The sequence below is a fragment of the Hemitrygon akajei genome, chromosome 9, assembly GCF_048418815.1.
Source record: "Hemitrygon akajei chromosome 9, sHemAka1.3, whole genome shotgun sequence".
Classification (NCBI taxonomy): domain Eukaryota; kingdom Metazoa; phylum Chordata; class Chondrichthyes; order Myliobatiformes; family Dasyatidae; genus Hemitrygon; species Hemitrygon akajei.
Window position 1 is genome coordinate 34,700,208 of NC_133132.1, and position 18,576 is coordinate 34,718,783.

Genomic DNA, 18,576 nt, shown 5'->3' on the forward strand with positions numbered 1-18,576 from the left:
AGGAAATTCCAGGAAGACCTTCTTTGTTGCTGCTGCTGCTGTGAGGTCCGGGACTCTGCTGGGAAGAACAGGCCCCCAGTCCTCGGGGCCGCGTTGCCGATGACTGTTGGCGGGGCCGTCTTAATACGCTCGGCAGAGGATGGTGCTCGGAGAAGCTGTGCTGGAGGGGATGGTCGTCGGCTTGGAGGTTCGATGGACTTGGAGTCCTTTCGACGGACTCGGGTCGCTTTCAGTGTGTGCTGCGTCTGCGAGGCTGGGTCCGATGGAGTTTCCATTGTGTGCTGCGTCTGCGAGGCTGAGTCGGGCGGCGCCTTGGAAGTCCATAGCAGGGGTCTTCCCTTCTGCCGCCAGCGTGGGATGGCGAGTCTGTTGCGACCATGGGGACTTGTGGAAACTGTGGTGATTTCTTTTGAACTTACAGTCCTTTAACATCTTGGACTATTTTTACTGTGCCCATAGTCTTTTTTTTTTATCAATTATGCTATTGTTTGCACTGTTGTAACTATATGTTATAATTATGTGGTTTTGTGCAGGTCTTGTAGCTTTAGTTTTTGGTCTTGTTTTTGTCTGGTGGATTTGGAGCTCCTTTCCGGGGAACGCGCTAGATGGTAGCGCGATATTAATACGCAGCAGCCTCTCCGGACTCTGGATTGGGGATTGCCAAAGGTTACGTGGATTTTCTGGTGTAGTCTGTTTTGTCATATGCTTTTGTGATATCATTCTGGGGGAACGTTGTCTCATTTTTTAACTGCATTGCATTTGTGGTTTCTAAATGACAGTAAACTGAATCTGATTGGGGGAAGAAACGGGAGCACCCGGAGGAAACCCACGCGGTCACGGGGAGAACATAGAGACTCCTCACAGAGGTCGCTAGCATTAAACTCCGAATTCCGACAACCCTGAGCTGTAACAGCAACATGCTAACTGCTGCGCTACTGTGGCACCCTTTAAACATTTATTCCTAAGAAAGCTCAAATTACAGTATCCGATTGTATTCTATTGCCTGTGTACAGAATTATTTGACATATCTTCCTGAATTACAACTCTCTCCAGATTGTCAAATACTTAATTTGCTGTAAAACATTTTGAAGTGTCCTAAAGGCTTAGGAGCTACTGTAGAGAAGGGAGTTTCTATTGCTTTTTTTCTTAATTTTTTAGAGATACAGCACGGTAGCAGGCCCTTCTGGTTCAAAGACCCTGTGTCCCCCATTTGCACCTTTGTGACCAATTAACCAACTAACATCTTTGGACTGTGGGAGGAAACTGAGGCAGGTCACTCGGTCACGGGGGGCGGGGGGGGGGGGGGGAATGTGTAAACTCCTTACAGACAGCGGTGGAACCGAAACCGGGTCTCTGGTACTGTGATGGCATTACACTAAGTGTTACACTAACCACTATGCAGTCACGCCACACCGTCCAAAATATTCAAAGCAGGATTTCTTCTCTCAGGATGCGTAGAAAAAGTGAGGGATTCCCATATTTGGTTTGAGCAATTTCTTAAACTATACGTTTGAGATTTTGAATTTCAAGGAAGTTTTTTTTAATGCTGTAATTCTCTCTGGCTTGGTTCGCACCTCATTCATCAATTCAGACATATACTCCAGTAGCACAATAATTATTTAAAAACTTCCTCAACAGTACTACTAGCACTTCAACAGTACTACTAGCCAAGGACAAAAATGACAGCAGGTGCAAGGGAGGGTCAGGTGGTATACTTTCCTGCACTGGACAGAGGTTCCTTCCAAATCCTGGGTTTACAATAGATATACAAGGTACCTTAAGCTTGGTAGAGCCGGGTGGTGGGTGGGTTGGTGGTAGTAGGGAGAAAGTCCCACTGTGTATCAAATGCTCCCAATGGTATGCATCTTAAGTAGCCTCTGACAACCAAGTCCAGCTCTGGGCCTTCACGTGTGACTTAGCTACTAAGCCCAGCAGAATCATTTCTACGGCCAGGAGAAGGGGCAGAGGTGGTTTACTGGTGCTCTAAAACCAGTCGCTTTGGGCAGATGGAACTCGTCAGCTGTGGTTCCAACTCATTCAGCAGAAGGACTGCTCTGATCTCAAACCTCCGCTGCCTTGCGGATATACCCAGTCACGGGGAAGGCGTCAGGAGTAAATCCCGGGGGGGAAAAACCCGGAGCTGGAGTCCCTGTGGCAGTCCTACATTGAGCTGAACGCTGACTGGCAACTCCTGCAACGCCGCTGGTGCCGGGCTGTGTCGGTCCTTGCCGTTCCTTTGGGTTCATCAGCTGCGTGGAGAGAGGGAGGTTGCTACGTGGACAACAGCTTACTCTCTGTATCGTACTGCCCTGACTGGTGTACTGACATATGTATCACGCAGGCAGCTAGGACGCAACATCCATGGTCAACTCTGACCAACAGAGGGCCTCACAGGATGTGAACAACTGGTGTAACTCGAGAACAGAAGAGTACAGGTAACTCACATACTGTGTTTTATGTATTTTGTATTTTGACATGATAGTTAAGTTACTGAACTTAAAAAATATCTCTGACTGTACATAAGTGTGTAAGCAGGTTATTTAGTAGTTTTACCTTGTGGTTTCTTATGGGACTAGGACAACTATGTAAAAAAAAGCCCAGAATCAGATTTACTAACACTGGCGCATGTCGCGCAATTTATGGTCTTGTGGCCGGGGTACAGAGTAATACATTACTGTAAGTTACAATAAGAAATATTTCAAAAAATAAATTGACAGTGCAAAAAGAAAGCAAAAAGTGAAGTAATGTTCATGGTTTCATGGACTGTTCAGAAATCTGATGGTGGGAAGGGAAGAAGCCATTCCTAATAATGTTGAGTGTGTGTCTTCAGGCTCCTGTACCTCTTGTCTGATGGTAGCATAGAACATTACAGCACAGAAACAGGCCTATTGGCCCTTCTTGGCTGTGTGGAACCATTTTTCTGCCTAGTCCCACTGACCCACACCTGGGCCATATCCCTCCAAACCCCTCTCATCCATATAATGAGAGCGTGTCCTGGGTAGTGTAGGTTCTTAATGATAGATGCTAGCTTTCGAAGTTGTCCTCGACAGTGGGGAGTCAACATGAATCATCACCCATTAAAAGCACAGGAATACTCTCTATTTTTGAAATGGCATACCATGGTTTATCAAGAAGATCGTGACAGGACTAATGTGTAGAAAGAGACTTTCCTGCTCAGTATCAGAGTTAGGAAACTGATGAGGTGCAAATGGAAACTGCAGGTTATCTGTGAATGGTCAGTAGACAAAGCAACTACTGTATAAAGAATGCAAACCTTCGAACACCATCTCCAGGATTAATCTCAGTCTTGGCAGGTGTGTTTCTGGTGCAGACTAATCCTCTTAAAATAAACATAAATAGTGCAAAAAGTAAGTCAGTGTTCATCGGTCATGGAAAATTCAGAAATCTGATGACAATGTTCCTAAAACATTGAGTGTTGGTCTTCAGATTCCTGTACCACCACCTCCTTGATGGTATTGCAGGTTTTCACAAATAAAACGGCTTTGAGGCTTTTTAAAGCTTTTTAACTTTAAAGAAAACAATAACAACACATTTATTGAACTCCAAAACCTGAACACAAAAGCACGCTAAAAATGCTGTATGCAATGATATCATCATGTCCACCAGCCTCTTAAAGTGAACACCAGCTTAATGTTGGTGGTTGTGAATTATGAACACTTCCACTGATACATTACCCTACACTGGCCACCCCCCAGAATTCACAAAAACCGGCATTGTGAGCCTGTCGGATCTTGGACGAGCCACCCGGCTCGGGTCCTGTGTCCCAAGGATGGAGGGAAAGCAGGTGCTTCTGTATATCCAGAGGTGGGTTGACACACTCATGGTCACGTCATGACAGCAGGGACGTGGTAGCAGAATCCTTCGAGTCTTGGTGGGCTGGCTTAAGGCGATCTACTAAAATACATTCAGGTTATCTTTTATCTATAAATAAAAGTTTTTTTCTCTCCTATTCCCAAATGCAGAATGGGCCATCATATGGGGGCCTAAGGAGATGGTGGACGAAAATGAATGAGGTGGAATGCAGGTCTACAGGGACCCTAGGGTGCTGTACCCCACGATGGTAGGTAGGAGTAGGTGAAAAGGAATTGAATTCACTGAGGAGGGTGGAATGCTGTTGAGGGTCTGATCAGGTGGTCTTGGAATCAGGAGTAATCACATGGCACTCCTGGACTAACATAATTACTACACAATTACTAGACAAACGACATTAAACTAAAATGCTTCCATCTCCTTCAACGATGGCGCTAATCCCCCACAGAGCCCAATGGTCCTGGAACTTCTCTAATGATCGCAGTGGACAGTGTGTGTTCCGTCTCAGTGGTTATCCGGATGTGGACATACCCCCAGAACATTGCCAGGCATTCTGCCCGGGCAGATACCTCCGCCACCCGTTTCCAGGACATCCTCATCCCTCCGTGCCCTCATCCTTACTGGATGACCGTATATCAAAAGGGTTGAGCTAAAACGTAACTAGAAGGTGAGGAGCAGCCCATGCAGATACGCAAAGAGGGGCTGCTGCCTCGCACACTCCATGTACATATGGTACACAGTCTCCTCCAGCCCGCAGGAGTGACATGTGGCTGGGCGGTCTGTGTGCAAACTAAGGGACTTGTTACAAGGCACCGCTCTATGCAGCAGCCTCCACCTCAGATCCCCAGGGTGAATGGGAAGAACTCCCTCGTAAAGGGACTTCAGTTGGTGACACCCCTCACCTTCAAGTGGTAAGATAGCCTACCGTGGCATTTCAGGATGCAAGGGAGGGTGGTACCTTCACTGGTACCTCCTACTTGCATCCCTGAATGGGTTTGTGGGAGACGGCTCAAGCAGCGTGGGCTCGGCTTCTGGGTAAGATTGGCATCTTATCCAGACAACCTTATCTGGGCCCGACAAGCAGCTCTGGTGGTGCAGAGGGGAGCCCAGCTTGAGTTGTTCCACACGTCTGAGCCACACTGACGTCCATTGAGGTAAGGGCAGGGGTTGGCCAGGACTCCGTCCTCTGCCAGATGAGGGATTCCTGGCCTGAGGCATTCATATTCCAGACTCTCAGTAGCTCAGTAGATTCCACAAAGCAGCACGGCTCACGCCCGATGGTGGAAGCTGCATCTCTTCGTGAGAACAGCAGCCCCTCCGGAGAAAATACGTCATCGACACGTGCCACCTGGGAGGGTGCTCAGGAATCTTTGCAGCGTCCTGAGGCTCAGCAGCGTACGGTCACAAAGCAGCGACATTCCGCGCTCTCCCGTTGGGAGACTCAAGACTGTCATGGAGACCCAGTGTTTCCTGTTACCCCAGAAGAAGTCCACTAACTCCCTCTGCATTCTGGTGACAAAGGGGGCAGGTGGGGCCAAGGTGACCATCCAGTACCCATGACATGGAGGCCACCAGCTGATTTAAGCCCACCACCCTACCTCAGTAGGAAAGCACTCTGAGCAGGCCTGACCAGCGCCCCAGCTGGGCCATGACTTTCACCTCCAGGACCTCAGGAGGACTCGGGTAGACTCCCAGATACAGGAGATGCCTGGTGCTCCAATCAAAAGCTCCATTCTCCTCCGGCAGGGAGTCAAACTGCCACTGGCCCACTAAGAGTCTGAAACATTTCGCCCAGTTGGTCCTAGCAGAGAACGCTGCTGAGAAAACCTGACATTCAAACGGCTGCCCATATACCAGCTCAACCGTGGATGACTCCAGGCCCTCTTTTGGAGCTGTTCTGAGCCCCAATGGGACCCGGGGAGACGATCATGCCAACACACATCAGTCAGGGAATCCCTCAGAGCAGCCTTCAAGGAGCGGTGAAACTGCTCACATAGGCCATTAATATGCCATGGTGTGATGTAGCCTAACACTGAGGTCCTAGGCCATCACAGCCCACAGGTCAAATATAAACTGGGGAACGTGATCAGAGGAAATATCAGATGGGGTGCCAAGTCGAGTAACCCAGCTGCTCATGAGCATCCGAGTTGTGGCTACGGCTGTCATCGATGCTCGAAGGGAGACCTCTGGCCACCTGGTGGTACGGTCCACCACGGTAAGGAGATACGTGAAACTGCAGGAAGGGAAAGAGGGCCAACGAAGTCCACATTGACAGGGTCAAACCGTCAGTCAGGAATTTTTGCCCCTTGGCACTCCCCACAAGCTGCAGTCTAAGGCTGTGGTGAACAAACTTTAGAGCAATCAGTTTCTGTGAGGCCTTCTGGCCAGGATGTGTACAGAATTAAAAACAGTCCGCACAGGAGAGAAACCCAGCCTCCCTAAACTTAACGTCAGCCAACCACAGGCCCGTGACTGCTGTTCGCTAAGCCTGGACCTCTGGGTCAAGTAGCTTGATCATTGCCATGCTGGCACAGTCAACTTCTATGTGCATTTTTCTGCCTGTGAGAAGCGATCAGCCACAGCATTAATTTTCCCCTGTGATATGCTGTGTATCGGTTGTGAACTCTGATATGTAGGCCAGGGGGCGTTGCTGCCTTGCAGATCGAGGGTCCGATATTTTGTCCAATCTGTGCAAGAGGGGTTTGTGGTCAACGAACACTGTGAAGTGGCGACCCTCTAGAAGAAAACTAAAATGACAGACAGTAAGATAGAGACCAAGAAGTTCACAATCAAACATGCTGTAATTCCTTTCTAGCAGCCGCCACATGCCTTCGACCAGCTGTCTGTGTACAGCACCCACAGCATAGTCTGAGGCATCAGTAGTAATGGCTGTGGATGTGTTGGGGAGCGGGTGCGTCAGTAGGGTTGTGTTGGAAAGAACACGTTTGGTATTATCAAATGCCCTGGTCATGTCCACTGACCAGTCAAGCACTTGTTTGGGATATTGTCTTTAAGCACCCTATACAGGGGGAGCATAAGTTCAGCAGCTCACGGAATGAAGCAGTGGCAAAAATATGTCATCAAGGTAAACAAAAAGAAAATCTCACTCACAAACGTCCTTTCTAAAGCCGCGCCAAACAAACTTTAGTGCAACCGCTTTCTCTGAGGTCTTCCAGCCCAGATGTGAGAGGCCACATATGGAGTCAAAAACAGTCTGACTCCAGTTCGCGGGCATTACGGGGCAGGGATGACAGGTTCATACATCGCACAGGAGAAAAATACCAGCTTCCCCAAAAATTAATGTAGCCGACCGCAGGCCTGTGACTGCTGTTTGGAAAGCCTGGACCTCTGAGTCAGTAGCTTGGTTGGCAGCCATGCCAGCACCGTCAAACCTTATGTGTATGACCTCAACAGCTGGCTGTGAGAGGCAATCAGCCACAGCATTAATTTTCCCCTTGACGTGCTCTGTACCAGTTGTGAACTCGGATATGCAGGCCAGGTGGTATCGCTGCCATGCAGAACAAGGGTCTGATATTTTGGCCATTGCGTGCACAGGAGGTTCGTGGTGAATGAACGCTGTGAAATGGTGACCCTCTAGAAGAAAATGAAAATGGTGGACAGCCAGATAGAGACCGAGAAGCTCACGGTCAAACATGCTGCATTTCCCTCCGAGGGGACAAGTTGCCATCTGAAGAAGGCAAATGGCTGCTACGCACCTCCGAGCACAGCACCCACAGCACAGTCTGAAGTGTCAGTAGTAAATGTTATGGGTGTGTTGGGGAGCAGGTGCACCAGCAGGGTTGTGTTGGAAAGTACTTGTTAGGTATCATCAAATGCCCTGGTTATGTCCGCTGACCTGTCAAGCACTTGATAAGGGGTATTGTTGTTAAGCTCACTATACAGGGGGAGCATATTTTCAACAGCTCATGGAATGAATCAGAAATTCACCATTCCTAAAAACTCCTGTAAATTTTTAGTAATGCAGGGCAGTGGGAAATCCATAATAGTGGCGACTTTTGATGGGAGGGGTTTCGCACCTTCTGTGGAGATGCGATGGCGGAGAAAATCAATGGCTGCCAACCCATACTGACACTTAGCAGGGTTAGTAATAAACTTGGGTTGGCTTAACCACTTCAAAAGAATGCAGAGATACGATACATGTTCAGATTTGGATACATTGGCAACAAGTATGTCATCCAGGCAAACAAAAAGAAAATCTCACTCTTTTACTCCAGAGTCCATCAGCCGCTGGGAAGTGTGTGCTGCATTTTTCAGCCCAAATAGCATGTGCAGAATCTCAAAGAGGCCAAACACGGTTATCGCAGCTATTCTGGGAATCTCTTCTGAGCGCACAGATGCCCCTAACTTGAGTGACATTGGAAAAAATTAACTTCCCTGCTAAACGTGCTGAAGTGTGGGACGGGGTAACAATTGGGGGTTGGAGGCCTCGTTGAGGTGTCGGTAATCACCAAGTGGGCGGCAACCACCATAGCACATAGGGGACCATACAGAGGGGTGAAGCCCGGGGGCCATTAAACCAGCGTACAATGCCAAGTCCTTTCATATTGGCAAACTCAGCCTTCACAGTTGCCAGCTTTTCTGGGTCCAGTCTATGCATGTGGGCATGGACTGGCAGACAAATTATAGAAATGTGGTGCTCGAACTAATGTTTTGTTACTGTAGTGGAGAATGTGGGCTTGGCGAGGTTTGGGAGTTCTCCCAGCAGTCGAGTAAACTCACGTGTGGCGGTGGGTGAGTCCTTGACATCCACAAGCTGGCAGTTCTTAAGATCAGCTGATATTCCTTTGGGCACACAGGAAATCTGCACTGAGCAGAGGTCTAACCACTTTAGCCAGGATGAAGTCCCATGTGTAACGTCGCCCACTGGAGAATAGCGTCACCCATCGTGTCCTTTAGGTCTGCATCCTGCTGCCACTGGCAACCTCCAGTAAGGCTTCATCACTCTTTGCCTTCTCATCTATAGGCAATGCTGGCAGCACACTCACAGGAAGCGTCATCTTGAAAGGGTGTCCGTAATGAACAGTGGACGTCACTGGCAGCTAGAACTCACGGTGTTCACAGACCTCTGACGTCCCAATGCACTGACAGTGTCAAAGCTGCAAAAACAATCGGGTCTTCCTAGCATTCGTACCAAAGCAAACTTGATAAAGAACACAGACCCGGTGTCATCTGTTTAGCAGCCATGGGTGTACTTACGTTGGGTGTGTTGCTGACCGAGCTTATTGAGGTAGAGAAAGGAGGAGGAATGATGCACTCCTGCCTGGCTGAGTGTAGACTTACAGCCATTTTAGCCAGCTCCCTGTAGTCCTTCACTGATGCATTAGTGAGGACTCTGCAAACTTGATCAGGCATTTGCTGCATGAGGAGTTTTAAAAATAAAATGAGGATGATTTCCCAGGAGAGATGGCATGCGGTCCATTAGCTCCGAAGGCCTAGCATCACTGAGGCTGGCAAGGAGAGCAACTGTTTGGCGCGCTCAGACTCTGCTAGTCCAGAAGTCTGTAAAAGATGAGTTTTCAGCGATCAGTATTTATTCTGTTTAGGCGTGTGTTCTAGTAGACTCACCACTCTTGCAGCTGTGGAGATTCCTAGTGACAGTACCACATAGTAGAACTTAGTGTTGTCGGCAGTGATTTCTTGCAGCGCAAGTTGGGCCTCCGGTTGCACAAGCCAAGCAACGGGATTTTGCTTGGAAAACTCTGGCAGTTGCAAAGTGACTGGGCTGGCAGGCATGTCCAATAACTCTGGAATTGTCCTAGAGCATGGAGTCACCAATGTAGGTTTTTGCAAATAAAATGACATTGAAGCGCTTTAAGTTTAAGAGAAGCCATGACAACACATTTATTGAACTCCAAAACCTGAACACGAGGGCTCTAAAAATCCTTCAGTAATTACGTCATCACATCAGACCAGCCTCTAAAGTGAACCCAAACTCAATGTCAGCGGTTGTGAATTATGTAGGTTTCCACAAATTACATTACCCTACAGTAGCAGTGAAAAGAAGACATGTGTGGTAATGAACACACAACACAAATAGACCAACTCAAAGTAAATTTATTATCAAAGTATGTATATGTTACCATATACAGCCTTGAGATCCATTTTCTTGTGGGCGTACTCAATACATCCATAGAATAATAGAATCAGTGGAAGTCTGTACCAACTCGAGTGTGCAAAAGACAACCAGCTGTGCAAATACAAAAGAAGGAAATAATAATTAATAAGTAATAATGTTGAGAACATGAGATGAGGGAACATTTCAAGATGGAGCAAATAAAGTTGAATGAAGTTATTGCCTTTGGTTCAAGAGCCTGATGGTTGAGGGGCAATAACTTCCTGAACCTGGCGGTGTGAGTCCTGTGGCTCCTGTTCCTTTTTCCTGACCGTAGCAGCAAGACAAGCGCCTGGCCTGGGTGGTGGGGGCCTCTGATGATGGATGCTGCTTTCATCCATCGCTCTCCTGTTTCATGTACGTGTGTTCAGTGGTGGGGAGGGGGCTATCCCCGTGATGGACTGGGCTGTATCCACTACCTTTTGTGGGATTTCCATTCAAAAGCATTGTATATATTCTCTACTGCACATCTATAGAAGTTTGTCAAAGTTTTAGATGGTCATGCCGAATCTTCACAATTAGAGGCGCTGCTGCGCTTTCCTCATAATTGCACTTGGTGTACGTCCTGGGTCCAGGTCACTTGCTCCAAAATAATAACACCCTAGGAATTTGAAGTTGCAGACCCTCTCCACCTCGGATCCTCCAGAGAACCAGCTCATGGACCTCTGGTTTCCTCCTCCTGAAGTCAATAATCAGCTCCTTGTGCTTGCTGACATTAAGGGGTTGCTGCTATGGCACCACTCAGCCAGACTTTCAATCTCCCTCCTTTGATTCAGCCAATGCCAGTGTGTCATCAGCAAACTTGAGTGTGGCATTGGAGCTGTGCTTAGCCACACAGTCATAAGTGTAAAGTGAGTAGAGCGGGGGGCTAAGCACACATCCCCGTGGTTCACCTGTCATTTAGTGAATATAGGATCATTTAGTAAAATCATCCATTTTCCTTCTTTATTTCTATCTACTGCTTGAAATCACTGGAATAGTAGGTGGCCAAAGGCTACAAATCAATGCATGGTTGGTTTTAATTGGCTTGAAGTTTCTGTGTTCAGTTGTCTAATGCTTTACACTGTAAAGTGGACTCTGGGCACTTTATCACCTTAAAACCTAATGCAGTGAGTACAGAGGGTGTACTACTTCCATAAAGGGCAGAGTACCAGGGAAGCCCAAGCCCTTATTGAAGAGCAATTTAACTGAGTAACAACTGGATGAGATTAGGTAGATGGGACTAGGCAGAAGAGTAGCATCAGGTCCGGAGTGATAATTATTTTGTTCTCCATTGCACTTAAGTACAGGAAATGACATTAAGCACTCCTGCATCTTGACAACCCATAGCATATAATTTTGTCGTAATTGTAGATAAAATATGCAATGATACCTGAAAGTAAGTTTTGTATTCAAATCGTAAACTGTGTTCACCCACAAAAGGTTCATAATGAAACAGTTTAGTCTGCCATAATGCCTTTCTGGCAGTGACACTACCTCAGTAGTTCAACCAAAATGAATGAAAGTTGGGTGAGACTAGAGGTGAAAAGTGAAATGTTTAAAGAGGGAACTTCTTCATCCAGAGTGTGGAATGAGCTACCAGCGGAAGTGGTGAAATGCAGGTTCATTTTCCACACTTAAGAGAAACTAGGATAGGTGCTGTATGTGGATGGGAGGGTATGGAGAGTTACGGTTTTGGTGCAGGTCGATGGGACCAGTTCAGCATGGACTAGATGGGCCAAAGTGCCTCTTTCTGTGCTGCGGTGTCCTATGACTCAAGCAAGAATGAATTATTATTTTATTATGGGCAAAATGAAATAATAATAGAGACTGAATAATCTGTCAGCTGAGTTGAGCAAGTCTCCTGCTACATCAGAGTTTGAAGGTAACAAATACGAAAATTAAAAGGAATGGTTAACAATAATAATTACAAAATGTGCCCGAATTTCTGATTTGCACTGGGTGTAGGTGAGAAAATTACGTGCTGGTTCAGTTTAATGAAGTGACACCCTGCCCACATCCCACCATTGCTCATGACTCTTGCTCATTGATTCTATTTATAACAAACTTCACGTAAGAAAGGAAAAGGCAGATACAAGTTTTCAGAGTAAATGAAGCACAGACTGATATGTGGGTTAAAATTTGCTCCAACATAATCACACTGTAGAGTCTGCCTGCGAGACCATCTGTTCGCACAGTACGTGAGTCATCTTTCTGAAATGCCAAACCGTTTCCTGAAAACCTCGCACCTCTTTAAATCCATGCTTCTGCTGGTTTTATTCAAATGAATGGTGGCCAAGGTCGCCACAGAAGCTCCTCTCCAGCAGTGTATAGAACTGGAATCAGCAACATCTTCACGACTGGCAGCTGCCAATCCTGGTTCGAAATAATTCTTCGTCCTCTTTCATCCCTGCATTTTACATCACGCCCAAGTGAGCTATTTTATAATAATTTCATGCTCGTTTTCGAACAAAGATTAACCCAGAAGAAATTGATGTGGATTTGAGCGTTAGGAACCAAATCTCTATATGACTGAACGCCACCGTTGTGTTTGATGATTCTGGGCGTGTACTCACTTGAGTTTAGAGGAATAGAAGTGAAATCTAAAAAATACTGAAAGGCTTGGATAGAATGGGAATGGAGAGGATGTTTTCAATAATTGGAGAGTCCAGGGCCAGAGGGCACAGCCTCAGAATTGTGGGGTGTCCATTTGGAACAGAGATGAGGAGTGGGTGTGGAACTCATTGCTAAAGATGCCTGTACATGCTAGGTTACTGAGTATATTTAAAGCAGAGGTTGACAGGTTTTTGATTAATAAGGGCGTCAAAGATTACAGAGGGAAGGCAGGAGAATAGGGTTGGGAGGGAAAATAATTCAGCTGAAATAGAATGCCGAGCAGACACGATGAGCTGAGCGGCCCGATTCTGCTCTTGTGCCTTGTGGTCGTTTCAATTCCTATATTCTTGCTGAAACGTGTATTTAATTTTCTTTGTTCTGAAGTGTTGACGGGAAAGGTCTCAGAAAGTTAAGAAGCAATTGTTATTTTAAATATCGGGCACTCACAATGTTTTGGCATAAAGAACTATCAAATGGAAGAGAAATGTTAGAACATTTAGCCTCTGCCCAGGGGTGTAATCAACCAGCCCCGAAACTATATATCTTATTTAAATCACAGGCACAAAATGCTGGAGGAACTCAGCAGGTCAGGCAGCATCTGTGGAGGGGCATGAACAGTCAATCTGCAGGGCCTTGGTCCAATTTGTTGACGGTTTATTCCCCTCCACAGATGCTGCCTGACCTGCTGAGTTCCTCAGCATTTTGTGTGTGTTGCTCTGGATTTTCAGCATCTGCAGAATCTCGTGTTGTTTTTAAATTGAACAACTAACTGCTTTGACTGTTTTTCTTTTTGGATATCAAATGCAACGGAAAAGGTATAAATCCTGGAGCTGTTTTTGAACAAATATTAATATTGCAAATAGGAAGCTTCTGAATAAATAAACGGAAAAGAATCAATTAGCTTGTGACAGGTTGAAGACTTGCTCCAGTAATACCAAAGGATATGATTACCTTACTTGTTATTTGCAACAATTGTGTAACAGATATACTTTAGAAAATTAACCATAGACCATAAGACACAGGAGAAGAATTAGGCCATTCGGCCTATAGAATCTGCTCTGCTAGTCCATCTTGGCTTATTTATTATCCCTCCCAACACAATTCTGCCTTCTCCCCATAATGCCTATAATGCCCTTTAAGGCTCAGATTGAAATATACTCTGTGACTTGATTTCCAGAGCCATCACCGACAATAAACTCCATAGATTCACCACTCTCTGGTGAAATAAATTCCTCCTCGTCTCTGCTGTTGTTGTGTCCTCTGATTCCCCCACTATAGGAAACATCCTCTCCACATACACTCTGTCTAGAGCTTTCAATATTAAATCAGTACCCCCCGTTGAGAAACAATCTGCCATTTCTCGGTGGTCAGTGGATTTATCTGAGATCATTTGCAGTTGCTGCATGGTTACTTGTTAAAAGATTGTAAAATTTATAGAAAACAGTAGAATAGCAATTATGTTTTGTGTTTGTTTTATCTCCTTTCAGCTTGTCTGCTGCAGGGTCTGTAGATAATTTTTCACTCAACATGATGGCACAAGCAGCTGTATCTTCCTCTCCTCTCCCATGGAGATTATTCCCTCTGATTCCTCTCCCATGGAGATTATTCCCTCTGATTCTTCTCCTCTCCCAGAGATTATTCCCTCCAATTCCTCTCCTCTCCCACAGAGATTATTCCCCCGATTCCTCTCCTCTCCCACAGAGATTATTCCCTCCGATTCCTCTCCTCTCCCGCAGAGATTATTCCCTCCGATTCCTCTCCTCCCGCGGAGATTATTCCTCCGATTCCTCTCCTCCCGCGGAGATTATTCCCCCGATTCCTCTCCTCTCCTGCAGAGATTATTCCCTCCGATTCCTTTCCTCCCACAGAGATTATTCCCTCTGATTCCTCCCCCACAGAGATTATTCCCTCTGATTCCTCTCCCACAGAGATTATTCCCTCCGATTCCTCTCCTCTCCCGCAGAGATTATTCCCTCCGATTCCTCTCCTCCCGCGGAGATTATTCCTCCGATTCCTCTCCTCCCGCGGAGATTATTCCCCCGATTCCTCTCCTCTCCTGCAGAGATTATTCCCTCCGATTCCTTTCCTCCCACAGAGATTATTCCCTCTGATTCCTCTCCCACAGAGATTATTCCCTCTGATTCCTCTCCCACAGAGATTATTCCCTCCGATTCCTCTCCTCTCCCGCAGAGATTATTCCCTCCGATTCCTCTCCTCCCGCGGAGATTATTCCTCCGATTCCTCTCCTCCCGCGGAGATTATTCCTCCGATTCCTCTCCTACCACGGAGATTATTCCCCCGATTCCTCTCCTCTCCCGCGGAGGTTATTCCCTCCGATTCCTCTCCTCCTGCACGGAGATTATTCCCTCCGATTCCTCTCCTCCGGCAGAGATTATTCCCTCCGATTCCTCTCCTCCCACACGGAGATTATTCCCTCCGATTCCTCTCCTCTCCCGTGGAGATTATTCCCTCCGATTCCTCTCCTCCCACGGAGATTATTCCCTCCGATTCCTCTCCTCCCGCGGAGATTATTCCCTCCGATTCCTCTCCTCCCGCGGAGATTATTCCTCTGATTCTTCTCCTCCCGCACGGAGATTATTCCCTCCGATTCCTCTCCTCCGGCAGAGATTATTCCCTCTGATTCCTCTCCCGCTGAGAATATTCATCCAATTCCTCTCCCACAGAGATTATTCCTCCAATTCCTCTTTCCTCCAGCAGAGATTATTTCTTCCAATTCCTCTCCTCTCCCACAGAGATTATTCCCACAGATTCCTCTCCTCTCCCGCAGAGATTATTCCCTCCGATTCCTCTCCTCTCCCGCAGAGATTATTCCCTCCAATTCCCCTCCTCTCCTGCAGAGATTATTCCCTCCAAATTCTCTCCTCTCCCGCAGAGATTATTTTCTCCGATTCCTTTCCTCTCCCAGGAAATAAAGTTCTCACCTGTAAGTCTTTCCCTATAACTCAGTCTCGGCAACATCCTCGTAAACTTTCTCTGTACTTTATTTATTTATTTATGTTTATTTATGAGATACCACATGGAACAGGCTGCCCAGCAGCCAACTATTTAACCCTAGCCTAACCACAGATAATTTACAATGACCAATAACTTACTAAACAGAATGTCTTTGGCCTGTGAGGGATAAACGAGTGCAGCCAGAGGAAATGCATATGTACATGGGAAGAAGCTATGAACTTTTTTACAGATGATGCCAGAACTGAACTCCAATCTCCAAAGCCCCGGGCTGTAATAGCATCACACTACCGGCTGCACTACCTTGGCTTTCAATCTTATCCTGTAGGCAGGTGACCAGAACGGGACACAATACTCCAAATTAGACCTCAGCAATGGCTTATAAAACTTCAACACAGCATCATAACTCCTGTGCTCAGTACGTTGATTTATGAAGGCCAATGTGCCAAAAGATCTCTTTAAGACCCTATCTACCTGTGATGCCACTTTCAGGATCAACCCTCCAGCCCCTTGGCATGAACGTTGAATTCTCCAATTTCTGGTAATTCCCTCCCTCTCCCTTCCCCTACCCCAGTTTCACTCTGCCTCCCCTCTCATGATTCTGCTTTCTTCTACTACACAGTGTTTTCCCCTTACATTCCTCCTTCACCTCTCCTGCCTATCCCCTCCCTGCTTCCCCTCCCCCACCCCTTGATCTTTTCCCTTACTGGTTTTTCAGCCTTCTCCTTCCCACCCTCCCCCCACCTTCTTTATAGGGCCCCTGCCCCCTCCCTCTTCAGTCCTGACGAAGGGTCTCGGCCCGAAAAGTTGACTGCTCATTTCCACGGATGCTGCCCGACCTGCTGAGTTCCTCTAGCTTGTTGTACGTATTGCTTTGACCCCAGCATCTGCGGAGTACATAGCGTTTGCTGTCATTTTAATTTTCCATCGCACTCTGCTTCAGTTCTCCATGTTTGACTTCACTGTTCTCATGAAGTCCAATGAAAACTCAAGGAATAGTTTCTGTCACATTAGAAGCCTTGGGATTTAATACTGAATTTAACATGGGGCTATATCACAGACCACCCAACAGTCCGAGGGATTTAGAGGATCAAATTTGTAAAGAGATCGCAGACTGTTTCAAGAAACATGAGTTTGTTATAATAGGTGATGTTAACTTTCTGCATATTGACTGGGAATCCCATACTATATGGACTAGATGAGATAGAGTTTATCAAATGTGTTCAGAGAAGTTTCCTTCAGTGCACAGAAGTCCCAATGCGAGAGTGTGCGATGCTGGAACTGCTATTAGGGAATGAGACAGGACAGGTGACAGAAGTTTGTGTAGGGGAACACTTTGCATCCAATGACTACAGTGCATTAGTTTCAAAGTAAATATGTAAATACAGGTCTGGTCTGTGGGTTGAGATTCTAAATTGGAGAAAGGCCAATTTTGATGGAACCAGAAATGATCTAGCATGTGTGGCTTGGGACGGGCTGTTTTCTGGCAAAGGTGTACTTGGTAAGTGGGAGGCTTTCAAAGATGAAATTTTGAGAGTACAAATCTTGTATGTACCTGTCAGAATAAAAGTTAAAGATAACAAGCGCAGGGAACCTTGGTTTTCAAGAGATATTGAGGTCTTGGTTAAGATAAAAGGGAAGTGCATAACAGGTGTATGGCATCCATTAGTCTCGCGAGACCATGGATCTGCACCTGGAAAGTCTTGGAGCATCCTCTCCAGGGTGCAGACCTGGGCAGGGTTGTATGGAAGACCGGCAGTTGCCCACGCTGCAAGTCTCCCCTCTCCACACCACCGATGTTGTCCAAGGGAAGGGCAAGGGCTGGTACAGCTTGGCACCGGTGTCGTCGCAAGACTTGCCAGAATGAGATTGAAGGCAACGTCAGACTGCCTTAGGGACTCCAGCTCCAGACTTGTCCTCAGGTTTTAGGAACAAATGAGGTGCTTATGGAGTACAAGAAATGCAGGAGAACACTTAAGAAAGAAATCAGGAAGGCTAAAAGAAGGTGTAAAGACAAAGTGAAGGAGAATGCTATGGATTCTAGAGATATGTTAAGAGCAAAAGGACTGGGGACTGGGGAGGAACTCGAGGATTGGGTGATAGCCAATATTCTTCCACTGTTTAAAAAAAGACTCTGTATTGAAGTTATAGAAGATGTTGGTGGGGTCTAATTTGGAGTATTGTGTGCAGTTTTGGTCACCTATCTACAGGAAAGATGTAAACAAGGTTGAAAGAGTGCAGAGAAAGTTTACAAGGATGTTGCTGTGTCTGGAGGACCTAAGTTATAAGGAAATATTGAATAGGTTAGGACTGTATTCTTTAGAACATAGAAGAGTGAGATGAGATTTGATAAAGCTATACAAAGTTATGAGGGGTATAGATAGGGTAAATGCAAGCAGGCTTTTTCCACTGAGGTTGGGTGGGACTACAACCAGAGGTCATGGGTTAAGGTTGAAAGGTGAGAAGTTTAAGGGGAACATGAGGTGAAACTTCTTCATGCAGAGGGTCGTGAGAGTGTGGAATGAGCTGCCAGCACAAGTGGTGCATGTGAGCTCAATTTCAATGTTTAAGACAAGTTTGGATAGGTACATGGATGGTAAGGGTGTGGAGGACTGTGGTCCTGGTGCAGGTCGATGAGAGTAGGCAGTTTAAATGGTTTTGCCATGGGCTCAATGGGCCAAAGGGGCTGTTTCTGTGCTGTACTTCTCTATGACTCTAATTCAGCAATTTCTTACATGCAGCCCTTCCAGCCTATGCCAAAAATGGTCAGCTCTGATGAAGGCTTATTGTTCTGAAATATTTCTGCCTTCACAGATGCTGCCTAACCTGCTAAGCATTTTCTGTTTTAATTGAACAATGTAATCATAGTAATTACTTTCATTATCATTATTTGGGTGGCAGAATGGGGATATGTCTCTACAAAAAGAAGGGGTAAGGCGCTTCTTCCCTCTGCTAGCCTGCAGGACCCCCTCGGGTAAGGTGTAGCACCTGCTTAGCCCCCCGATCAGGATCACGTGAAGCCATGGGAGCGGGAAGTGGATGGT